Raw genomic sequence first — 12,662 nt, forward strand, 5'->3', positions numbered from 1 at the left:
AAAGGTAGAAAGAGAGAAGTGACTCTATGGAATTGTCCTCTGACCTCCACACAGGTGATGTGGCACAGGTACCTAAAATAAATAAATAAATAATAATAATAATAATAATAATAATAATAATAATAACAACAACAACTTTAAAATATCTCCTGCTTCAGCTGTGCCATGTGCTCAGGACATGGCAACCAAAGGTTGCTGTCTTACTACATGATGCCACACTGGGACCGGCACAGGGCCCTTACCGGGTAGAACATCATGATCTTGTACTTGTTCAGCCTCCGGAACGGAGTTAAATAAACCTCTGTTCTTTATAAATGACCCAGATGGTAGCATTCAGTTATAGACACAGAACAAACCAATAGACAGACGTTGACGCGCTGACACAGTGACTGCCTGGGGTGTCTGTCCTGTTCTCCATCACTGCCATCTGCTCCTGGGCTTCCCACAGCTGATCCTAACATGTCCTCTCACCTAAGATGCCCTCTGGGGCAGCTTGTTGACGTGGTCCCCCCCCCCCCCCCTTTCTCACGGTAGCTTCCGTCTTCCTTTTCTTTCTTTCTTTCTTTTTTTTTTTTTTTGAGACAGGTTCTCCAGTAGTCCAGGCTGGCCTTGAATTCACAATGTAACCCAGGAATGACCCGGGATCTCTGATGCTCTCACTCCCTGTCTAAAGTGCTGGGATTACCCAGGCGCATCACCACACCTAGGAATCATACCCGGGGCTTCATGCCTGCTGGGAAAATGCATCCACCAAGAGAGCCTCATTCTCAGCCTGTGTGTTTCCTATGGTGATCTTAACCCACATGACACCACACACACACACTCTTGTACTGGTGGGTGTTTGTGGGACTTGCTGAGGTTTGGAGGTGGGTGGTACTGACCCCCAGATTTTTCATTCATCTAATACTCCAGCTTTGTCAGCGCTGAGCACACAGTAGGTGGTGAGGGAGGGGAAGCCACATTTGCCCAGGCGACAGGAAGCTGCTTTCTGACGGCAAGAACACACAGCCAAGCTGGAGGTCCAGCAGTGGAGCGCTGAGCTCATCGCTCTGGTTCCCAGCCCGAGGCTCATCCAGAGGCCACAGGGCGCAGAGGGAACTGTATGTACGAGTATTTTCACAGCTTCTCAGACTTCCGAACCAGCTGCCTTCCCAAGAAAACACAACACCCGGCGCTTTCCCCCACTCCCGAAGGCCAGCCAGTGTCCCAAGGAGACCGGCCCTTTGTTTACAATAATAAAGCAAGGCCCATGGCAACGAGTTGTGACATCATGGGAGTGTGAGGTCACAGATCCTTCCAGGGGAAGAGTGGGACCCAGACGACACAATGGGTTCGGAACCTCTCCGGCCCCACCAGGGTGCGAGACTATATAAATATATAGTAATATACATAAATACCAGGTGGCTTCTTTTGTTTCTCTTTTCCTCCCTCTTGTTCATTCCTCACTCGTGGAAAAAAAATATTTAAATAAATAAAAGTTTTAAAAGCCTCCAAGTGGAAAGCTTTGTCCTGGGAATTTCCTGTTGGCAGTTGTCCAGTGAGCTGGGCATGGCGGCAGTCATGTTGGTAAATGGGCAGATCCTGGGCCAGAGGAAGGGTGCTTGATCTGCCGGCTATGGGGCTGGGTTTCCCCCGAGCCTGGGTTGCTGGCAAGGAGGGTTCCCTGAACCCGCTCTCTGCCCTTCCTCCCCTCCCTGGCTTTTCCTTTTCTCTATGTCTGGACAGTACATTCTGTTCTTTCCCACTCTCCTCTCCCCGCTCCTCCTCTCGTCCCCCCCCCCCTCTCTCCCTCCCTTTCTCTCCCTTTCTCCTTCTCTCTCTCTCTCTCTCTCTCTCTCTCTCTCTCTCTCTCTCTCTCTCCTACCATCTTCAACCTATCACCCACTGCCACTGTGTCCCCCACCCCCATCCCCCTGCCTCAGTGCCCTTTGCCCTTCGATGTTTCTCTCTCCCTCCCTCCCCGGGCTCATGTTACTGAAACTCAGAGATATTTAAACTCAAGAGGATGTGCCCGAGAGGCTGAGTGTCCACCAGCTGCATTGCCAAGGGTCTTCGTTTCCTGGGTAGGAAGGACCCCTAAGTAGCAGATGTGCATCCATGCAGGATATCTGTTTGCACTCAGGAAACACCCGGCGCCTGTGACCCGGGAGCCTGGGAGGTGGTCATGACTAGCTACTGTTCCCCAAGGCCTGCAGACCTTCCAGCAGGGTGACCTTCCTGGTCACCAGGCCTTACCACAGAGAGGGAGGGAAGGGTCCTTACTGGGGGATGGGGGAGAGGGGATGTCCAATCTCTGAGCACCCCGGAACCCCTGTCCCACCTGTCTCCTTTTCCCAACTTGCATTGTGCCCTGCACCAAACTTCTTGTTTCATCTAAACTGGGCTTTCCTGGTCTCCAACCCAGACTGAGCTGGACCAGTTGGTTGTGGAGAGCCATCCCATGGGTGTTAGCATGCTCAGTAATCTTGCTGACCTCTGATGATTAGATTCTAGCAGCAAAGTAGCCCTGTTGTGACAACCCAAAATATCTCCAGTGTGGCTGAAGGGCCCCCAGGGGAGGGTAGCCTCATCCTTGGGGAAAAATTATGATGGAAAACACCTTTGTTCTCTGTAGTTGATTGTTTTTCACTCTGCTCATTGGGGGCCCACCATCCAGCTCACAAATAAATACACAGAGACTTATTCTTACTTATGAATACCTGGCCGTAGCTTGGCTTGTTTCTAGCCAGCTTTTCTTAAATCATCCCATCTATGTTTTCCCGCTGGGATTTTACCTTTCTCTACTCTATACACTATTCTTTAGTTCTTATCTGTTGCCGGCTGTGTGGCTGTGTGGCTGTGTGGCTGTGTGGCTGTGTGGCTGGCTCCTAGTGCTCTCCTCTCCTTTTCTTGCTCCTCCCTTTTCTCTTCTATTTACTCTCTCTGCCTGGCAGCCCTGCCTATCCCTCTCCTGCCCAGCTATTGGCTGTTCAGCTCTTTATTAGACCAATCAGGTGTTTTAGGCAGGTGAAGTAACACAGCTTTCCAGAGTTAAACAAATGCAACGTAAATGAATGTAACACATCTTCAACTAATATTCCACAACAATATTCCTTCACCCATGGCACTCCCTGTGTGTCTCATTTTCTCAATCTCTAACCCCCCTGGCTTCCCAGTGCTGTTAACAATTGTTAGTGTCATAGCAGCATGGTCACAGGGCTTTCTGGGCCCAAGGGTGTGTATGATTGTGTATGCAAGGTTGGTTCCTAGAACCATCAGTTGCTGTAGGGTGGATGATGAGCAACGGAGCCACTCAGGGCTAAGCCATGGGCCACCCTTTATCATCACGAGGAGCCTGTGGTCTTCGGTCCCTACATCTCTTTCTCTAGCCTCAATGCTTTCTCATCTGTCCTCTCTGCTGGATGTACTTCATTCCCCTTTCCCACTGGGCCTGCTCCACACATCAGGCACTGGTACCACCCGGTTCTCCAGCAACCTTCTCAGGGGCTAGCAAGATGGTTTGGGGAGGAAGGTGACCTGAGTTTAGTCCCTAGGACCCGCATGGTGGAGGATAAGAACTAACTCACACAGGTCATCCTACAACTTCCTGTCTCTAATTCAGAAATTTCCATCACAGATGAATGGCTTTGGGGCGAGGAGAATAAGATCTTGGCAGTGGGGTTTGATGGAAACTGGGAGTTCTGGCAGGAAGAGCCGTTGCCTTGAGTGGGAAGCTGAAAGAGATGGGCTGAAGCAAGCGTAGGGGTTCCTGTCAGTTCTGTGTTCTGCCTGCTAAGCCCCTCTTCCCATCAGCACCAGCTTAGTCCAGTAGGATTAGCCATTATTGCCTATTTATGGCCATACAACCCAGGCCTGGCCAAAACTGGCTGGTGGGCATGCATGGGCTTCCCAGTTATTTAATAGCGATCTTTGGAGGAAAGTGGGTTTGGCAATTACCCTGAGAGCATGAGAGACACCAAAGCCCAGGAAGATAGAACAGAGGGCAGGCAGCCACTGTCTCTGCTTGAGACCCTCGGGCAAGCAGAAGCCAAAGTTCCTCCTGGGATTCCCCCTTCTAGAGCCGTCTGTATCCGCCATGCTGTTTGGAGTTAGTCCTTTGACTCTCTTTGCTGCATCCCCTGAGTCTCGAACTGGTGCCCGCTGTCCCAGAGTGCCTCCTGCCTTGCTCTTCCAAGACCACTCTTACAGACAGCCTTGACCCTGCTGATCTCTGTCAAAAGACTTCAGACTTAACGAGGGACCCTTCTGGGGTCCACTTATCGTTGCAGACCACGGTTTCCAGGATTCCCAGCTTGCTCAGGGTAACACGGCAGGAAATGAGAACATAGCATTAGTTCCCCAGGCCAGAAGAGGGGGCCCACTGAGGGTGTTCACTCCGCTCTGTGCCTGGTCCAGGCACACAGAACAGTAAGTATGGAGAGCTTCCAGGCCCACAGGAAGACAGACCGGCCACCTCAGTGCCACCCAGCTCCACCCTGCCCTGGACTCACACAAAAAGCGAACCACGCTGGGGAGGATTCAAGGAAGAGTGGCCACACGTGACTGCACAGTGTCTTCACCAATGAAGTCCAGATGGGTGAGCAACTGTGTGCACGTGTGCGTCTGTGCCAGCCCTCGTGTGCCCCACGGGCTGCTCATGACATCACCTAGCAGCTCAGCTCTGGCGCCTTAGGCAAGTGTTCACGTGTGCACACAGCATGCATACGTGCATGCAGAGCCCCTCTACACGACCCACTTTGAGGTACCACTCGGAGCAAAGAAGGATTTGGAATTCCAAACTGGGACAACAGTGGGGGGTGTGGTACCACGAAGCAGGGAGGGCCGGTAGGAGCCAAGTCAGAATCCTTTACAACATCCAAGGTGCCCTGCTTATGCTCCAAGGGTAAAGCCCCGCCCCCCCCGCCCCCCACAGTCTGGGATTCTGGAAAAATCTAAGCAACCACCTCCCAGCCCAGCACCTTCCCTGACACTTTCCACCCGCGTGCCCAGATGGTGCCCGAGATATAATCGCCACATACTTCCCCCCCACTCCTACCCCCCCCAACATACCCCAAGGCTGCGAGCCATGGAATACATTTCAAGCCACGCTGTAAACTGTGCTTTTGGATGTCATTGAGCCCTCCCGTGCCAATGACATCACGGTTTCCATGGCAACTAATATAATTAACATGAGGGAAAGTACAAGGAGAAAGAGAAGGCAGGGCAGGAAGCATTGGAGTCCAGCCCCAAACAGAGAAAAGGACATGGGGCGCGGAGAGGGGCCGAAGGACCCATACACTCGGTTTTCCTGCCACTTGTTAGAATGGCCTCTGAATGTCACTCCCCTCGTGGCTGGGTGGGGGTGGGGGGGGAGTGGCTAATGAGCTCCTTGGCAATCTCCGTCACCTCTACAATTACGATGCTGGACCAGAGGAGCCTGCCTCAGGTGAGGCGAGAACACCCATACCCTCCATCCTGGCTCTTCCAAGATCTAAGGAAGTCAGGGTCTGGAGCGGCTTTCTCAGAGCCCAGCTGGGGACGGTCATACCTCACACGGGAACATAGGTGACCGTGGAGTTGAAATGATTCAAGAAGAAAGCCAGCGTTTGCCCTTCAGGTCACCACAATGATCCTTCGTGCCTGGCTCCTGTGTGAGCCATGTGGGTTAAGCTGGGTTCTGGGACCTGGTTTTGTAAAGGTCCCCAGAGGCCCATGTTTCGAAGGTTGGTGTGATTAGGAGATAGTGGAACCTGTAAGTGTGGGACCTGGGGGGAGGTCTTCAAGTCAGGATTCTGGTTCTCTAGGTCCTGGCTCCCCTCTTTTGCTTCCTGCCATAGGCAAACTTTTTCCACCCACTTGCAGGCAGTTTTGCCCCAGGCCCAAGGCACTGGGACCACACACAAGAGCCTCCAACACCAACCTTTTTTCTTTACAAGGTAACTAATCCGGGCATTTTGTTATAGCATCGGGAAGCTGACTAACAGCACCTCACGTTCCATTCCCTTTCAACAGAAGAATACACAGGAGGTCAGAGATGACCCGGGACTCACTTGAGTTGGCCACAAAAACCTTAAAGCTCAGTCCTGGTCAACAAAGTCCCCACGGTTTTCTTCTTTTTCCTTTTCTTCCTCTTTAAGACTTGTTTTTGTTTTGTGTGTATGAGTGTCTTGCCTGCATGTACATAAATGCACTGCATGCACGCCTGGTCTCAGAAGAAGGCATTAGAGTTACAGAGGGCTGTGAGCCTCCACTTGGGTGCTGGGAGGAAACCCAGGTCCTCTGCAAGAGCAGCCAGTCCTCTTAACCACTGAGACATCTCTCCAGCCCTTTACCCCTATTTAATTACTCTAAGACAGAGTCTTGATATGTAGCATTGACTGGCCTGGTTCTTGCTAAGTAGACCAGGTTGGCCTTGAACTCAAGACAGTCATTGTCTCTGCCTCCTTAGAGTGCTGGGATTAAGAGCACGTGCAAATTGGGGATTTAGCTCAGTGGTAGAGCGCTTGCCTAGCAAGCCCAAGGCCCTGGGTTCGATCCTCAGCTCTGGAAAAAGGAAGGGAAAAAAAAAGAGCACATGCTGCCTACTCGCTCCCCAGCTAACCACCTTTTTTTTTTTTTTTTTTTTTCTGAGATGGGGTTTCTTAAAGTCCAGGCTGGCCTCAAACTCACTATATAGCTGAGGGTGTCCTTGAACATCTGATCCTCCTGCCTCCACCTCCTAGGTGCTCAGATCACCTGTTTGTGCCGCCACGCCCAGTGCGGTCTTTTCCACACGCCCCAGGCCAAGGCTTGGCAGAGCACGCCTTCTGAGCACATGCATCTGCATGGAACCAGGGTTTCATTTCCAAAGCGAACTTATTGCATAATGGAGACTTAATTGGAGATGCCAGAGTTTAGGCTACTGGAGTGGCTGATGGGGTGTGTCATGGGACTTCAAAGAAGATGTCTCTGTGATGAAGAGACAGACAGAGAAGCATGGGCAGCTCTAAACTGAAGACAGGTTGGGGGGAGGTGAGGGGACATGTTCCCATTGGAACTTCAAAAGAAGAAATGGTCCTGCCCTCCCCCTTCCTCCCTCTTCCTCTCTTCCCCTCCTCTCTCATGGCCCAGAAAAATCCTTACAGTGAGCCACACTCTCCCCTCCTGACTCCCATCCCTGACACACCCCAGTTCTGAAATCCGGGGCTCATTTTCTTCCCAATCTGAAGACTATTTTCTTGTCTGTCTTACTGAATCCAGACCTCACTGTGCAGTTCAGGTTGGTCTCGAACTCATGATCTTTGTGACTCAGCCTCCTGATTGCTGTGATTATAGGCATGAGCCTCCATGCCAGGTTTCTGAAGACCACATTTTCAGGGAGAAATGAAGCCATCCGCTAGGACATATTTTTCCGGTGCAGTGGTTGCTGCATACACAGGCTCCTTTTAGCCAAGCCTATTAGCCTTCCTGTGCCTTGTGCCTGGCGCCTCAATGTCTTCCTCTGTGAACTCTGGGCAAAAAGCTCCCCACCACCCAAGGCTGCGGGGTGGGCCAAGTGAGACGTGCCTATGGCACACAGGCAAGCGCTTGGTAATGCTAATTATTATTTATCCAGCTTGCACCAGGACCCATGCCAGAACCTGACACTTATTAAATAGCAAACCACACAGCTCGGCCTCCAAGCTAGATCTTATCTCCTTCCTTTCCCAGGTGAGGAAGCCGAGGCAGGGGGAGGTGAAGGTGGCGCCCAAGGCCACTGTGGGAGTATTGAGGGGAACCAGACAAGACTAGGAAGCTGGGGAGGCCACAGTCTCATAGGGTGGGGGCTTGTGTTTACAAGGCCCATAGCCTTCAGCCTTCAGTTCAATTCAGCGGCTCTTTATTCAGTTGTTTCATTTTTCAAAGTGTGTGTGTGTGTGTGTGTGTGTGTGTGTGTGTGTGTGTGTGTGTGTGTGAGAGAGAGAGAGAGAGAGAGAGAGAGAGAGAGAGAGAGAGAGAGAGAGAGAGACTTTTTACCTTATTCTCTCAAGACAGGGCCCCTCACTGAATCTAAAGTGTCTGCCAGCAGGCCCCAGAGATCTGTCTCTACCTCCAACATGAATGGGGTTTTGGACCACATCTGGTTTTTGGTTGTTTTTATGTGGATGTTGGGGACTTGAACCCAGGCTTTTAGGTTTATACAGCATGTGCTCTTACCCATTAAGCCTAGCTCAATTCGGCAACCCTTCATGGAATACCTACTATGTGCTCAGCAAGAGCTCTGACTTCCCTGTCAAGGAGCATCAACGCATACACAAGGCCCAGCTCTCCCTTCTCTGTAGTCAAGAGCCTAACACAGAAAGTGAGGGCCCTGCCCAACACCAGAGTCCGTGGGCGCCAGGCTGCAAGACCTCAGAGTGTGCCACCCTCTTGGAAGGCCTCTGGGCCTCTCTTTGTATACAGCACCAACAGGAAAACAGCCCACTCACCCCCATTTGCCCAGGGCCTTCCACTGTTCAGTGCTGAACACCCTGAATTACACCTCTCAGTGCTGGGCAAACCAGTGGCTCTTCCTGCAGACCGGAACACAGCTTTCTAGTCATGGCTCAAGGGTACCTAGTACCCTTGACCTGTGGTAGGTCATCTGCTCTCCAGGCAGTAGGAGGCCCTGGGAATACACCCATTTGTTAGAGAAGGAGTCTCCTCTCCCTCTATCATCAACGACTTAGTCAAAGTCAAATAGGGGCAAGCTGGGACTGGGGCCAGCTGTGTTGTGTGGAGGAACCCCATCCTTGCCTAATATCCATCATGCTACACTAGGGACTAGCAGCAGCTACTGAGTGGAGAAGGGGTCTGAGCTGGGATTAACATTCCTTTAGCTTCTAGAGGCTTCACAATCCACATCACTAGTTCTGTGGTGAGTTTGCAAACCAATCTTCCACCTTCTCTATGGGGCAGTGGGTCAACTCCTTTACCAAGTCCTTTGCTTTTGAGGGGCAAGGCCTGCTCTTTGGAGTAGTGGGGGTGTGCATGAGCACACCTTGGGCATAATAAGTATGTTGACTCCAGCCTGGGTCCTGTTTAACCAAGTTGGTACAGGCTGTTCAGGTGGCCTTGGGCAGAGGCAAAAGGCACCTCCTGCCCTGGGCAGACTTTCTTCTGGCTCATGCATGGCCTAAACTTCCCATACTTGACCTTAATGGATTCCAAGGCAGCACATGGCTGTCTCCTGTGGGCTGTCTGTAAAGGCAAGCTTGCCAGACCTGGCATCAACCTGACCGGCAGCTGGGATTGTTTTTAGACAGTGATGCTGCCCACATTCCAAAACTGGAACCCAAGAGGCTGGTAAGTTCCTACTGGGCTGGCAGGACATCATAGTTCCTGACCTCCATCAGAAATCACTCCGCAATTACAAGCCCCAAAGGAATGGCCCGACACCTCGAATGTCACCAACCTGACCAGTTGTCCGTCGGAGACTTAGCTGACTTAAAGCCAATTGTTTGTGTATGGGTGCCTTGCTCCTTCATCACATCGACCTCCCTGCCTCCTCCCCACCATGTGTGGGGAGGGACCCTCTCCGGCAGCATCAGCTCCCTAAGCATACAGTGGAATGTGTGAGAAACTCTGGCCAATCCCCTTCTCCAGTTACCCTTCCCTTAGTGACCACCTTCTTCACTTCCCCCATCCTCCTGGGTCACTAGTTATCCTTCCTGGTACCCGGAAGACCTGGATGCCAGGTTCCAAGTATACTTCAGTAGGGCATCTGAGCAGGGGAGCAGGGGACGAGCTTTGGAGGGTAAAAGTCAGCCAGATGGCCTTGCAAAAAGGACATTGGAAGGAGGTGGGACATCTATTAAATGGAAGGGACCTTCACATCCATCTGGGAAGGCTACTCCGGGCCCCCGCCACCCAGCGCCAGCTGTGGAATTGACTTCCCTGCCACCGACTGCTCTACGGGGCATGAGATGGGACATCCTTAGGAGAATGTAGGGATCATATGACCCTTTGATGAAAAGCTAGGAAATAGCTCAGTGCTTGGCTAATCACCCAGGTTCTGCTCTCCCAGAATGCATGCTCTCCTGACAGCTCCTCATACTTATGAAAGCCCCTGAGCACCTGTTTTGTTGCCAGATGTGGTGGGTGACATCCAGATGTGGCTGCCCATCACCAGATCCATTGACCTGGGTGGCACTGCTTGACTCGGAAGTGGTCTTATCCTGTGACAGAAATAAATCTAGTCACTGGAGCTCCTCAAAGAAGAGGGGAGGAGGGAAGAGGGGGCCAGAGGTGGTGTGCATGTTTCAGGGGAGCGCCTGCCCGAGCCCTGGGCTCTATCCCCAATGTTACACAAACCAGTCGTGGTGATGCGTGTTTGCAATCCCAGCACTTGGGAGGTGGAGGCAGGAGGATCAGAAGGTCAGGGTCATCCTCAGCAACATGATGAATTTAAGGCCATCTTGGGCTACATGAGACCCAATCTCAAAAATAAAAATAAAAGGTGTGTGTGGGGGTGGCAGATTATGACCAACCACAGATTATGACCCAGCCATTGCAAAAACTGGACCTGGTTGTACATACCTGTAACCTCATTGCCTGGGAGGTGGTGGCAGGAAGATCAGAGCATCCTGTTCAGGGTCAGCTTCTGCTACATAGTGACTTCGAGGCCAGCCTGGGCTACCTGAGACCCTGTCTCAAAATAATAGTATCCAGAGCTGGGAGATGGCAGTCATGAGTCCGTTTCACAGTCAGGAGGCCCTGAATTGAGATTCCCAGAAGCTGCATTAAAACCAGGCATGGTGCGTGTATCGGAACTCTAGCTAGGCAGCTTTTTCTGCCCCTCTCGGCCTCAGTTTTTGGGACAGAGCCTCTCACTGAGCCTGAAGCTTACTGGTTAGCTGGCTGAACAGTGAATTTCAGGGATCCTCCCGTCTCTGCACCCCACGAGCACATATGGACATACAAACATGAATGTACACATTAATGCACATAGGCACACTACTACTACTACTATCCCTTTATCACTCACCCCACATCCTCAGAACAAAATGTCCCAAAGGGTCACTTTGAAAGGTCAGAGAATATATAGGTCATTAATGAAACCAGACAACTCGCTAGGCAGTGGTGGTGCACTCCTTTAACCCCAGCACTCAGGAGGCAGAGGTAGGCAGATCCCTGAGTTCGAGGCTAGCCTGGGCTACAGAGTGAGTTCCAGGACAGCCAGGGCTACACAGAGAAACCCTGTCTCAAAAGAAAACAAACAAACAACAACAAAATAAACCAAACAACTCTCATTTCCCAGTTTAGAGAGAGCAGATATTTCTCAGCTGATTTTTCTTTTAATTGAAAAGGAATAGAAAGCAGGGAAGGAAGCCGGGGTAGCCCCCCCTCTCCCAGCACACACATTTAATCCCAGCACCCAGGAGGCAAAGCCAGGCAGATCTCTGTGAGTTTGAGGCCAGCCTGGTCTACAGAGTGAGATGCAGGCCAGGCACCAAAACTACACAGAGCAAACCTGTCTCGAAAACCAAAAAATATAAAATAAAAAATAAATTAAAATAAAATGCACAGCCCAGTTCTTGGGAATGGGGAGCAGGTGTTCTATTCCCTGTTTGTTTTTGTTTGTTTTTCAATAGCCAGGCAGCAGGCATATCCATTCTGCTCCGGGTCAGTGGCTCTGCGGACTGAATCCCAGCCCTGCCTGGAGAAGGTAGTGAGGGCTGGAGTTTTCAGATTTACTGCCTCCATGCTTCTCTGATTCCCGCAGACTGGCCACTGGAGACAGGCTTGGCTGCAGACGGCGTGGAAGCAACATGCAGAAATGCTGTTCATCACTAAATATAACTCACGTCTGAAATACGTTTGCCAAGCCCCGGGAGCGTCCACATACATTAGCTTGTTAAAGCTGCTCTGGAGAGCAGGAACGCCCCCCACCTCCCTTATGGAGTCATAGAGGTCCTGAACGCTGGTCACCGATCACACCTGCTGGGTTCCTACCAGGCTCCTTGGAAGGCCCAGAAACCATGAAGGTGCCCTGGGGCAAACAGCAGGGAGACTATTAGGTAAGCCAATGCCAACTGCTGTGACAAATGGACTTTCAAGTATCTATGACCCAATACCACAGATACTTATTTATCCCACACTGGGCAAAATCAAAGTGGGTAGCCCTGCTTACTTGACAGCTTTCAGTGGATCCAGCCTCCCAGCTCATGGCCGTACCCACCTCTCAGCCTCCACCCATTCTGCATTAGCCTGTCTAGGGAAGAGGGTTTTATGAGCCAGGCCTGGAAATGTCCCACTGGCTATCACTTCTATGCACATTCATTGGATAGAGGTGGGTCATGTGGCCACATACCTGCAAAGGCGACTGGGAAATGTAGTCCAGCCTTGCTGCAGTCCAAAGAGGAAGGAGTCCAGCAAAGCCCAACCTGGACAATTTACTGAGATCCTCAGCTCTTACCTATTGCTTTAAGCAGGTCAGTTCTGATTTTACATATATATATATATATATATATATATATAATATATATATAAAATATATATATTATATATATATATATATATATAATAAGAATTAGGATGAGGTTGTGTTTAGGAATACACACACACACACATACAAAATAAACAAATATTTATGTGTCAACAACTAAAGAAAAAAGACATCATGAATTTGAAAGACAGAGAGCAGTATGGCATATTGGAGGGTTTGGAAGGAAAGAAAGGGAAGA

Source organism: Onychomys torridus, chromosome 22 (assembly GCF_903995425.1).
Source record: "Onychomys torridus chromosome 22, mOncTor1.1, whole genome shotgun sequence".
Classification (NCBI taxonomy): Eukaryota; Metazoa; Chordata; class Mammalia; order Rodentia; family Cricetidae; genus Onychomys; species Onychomys torridus.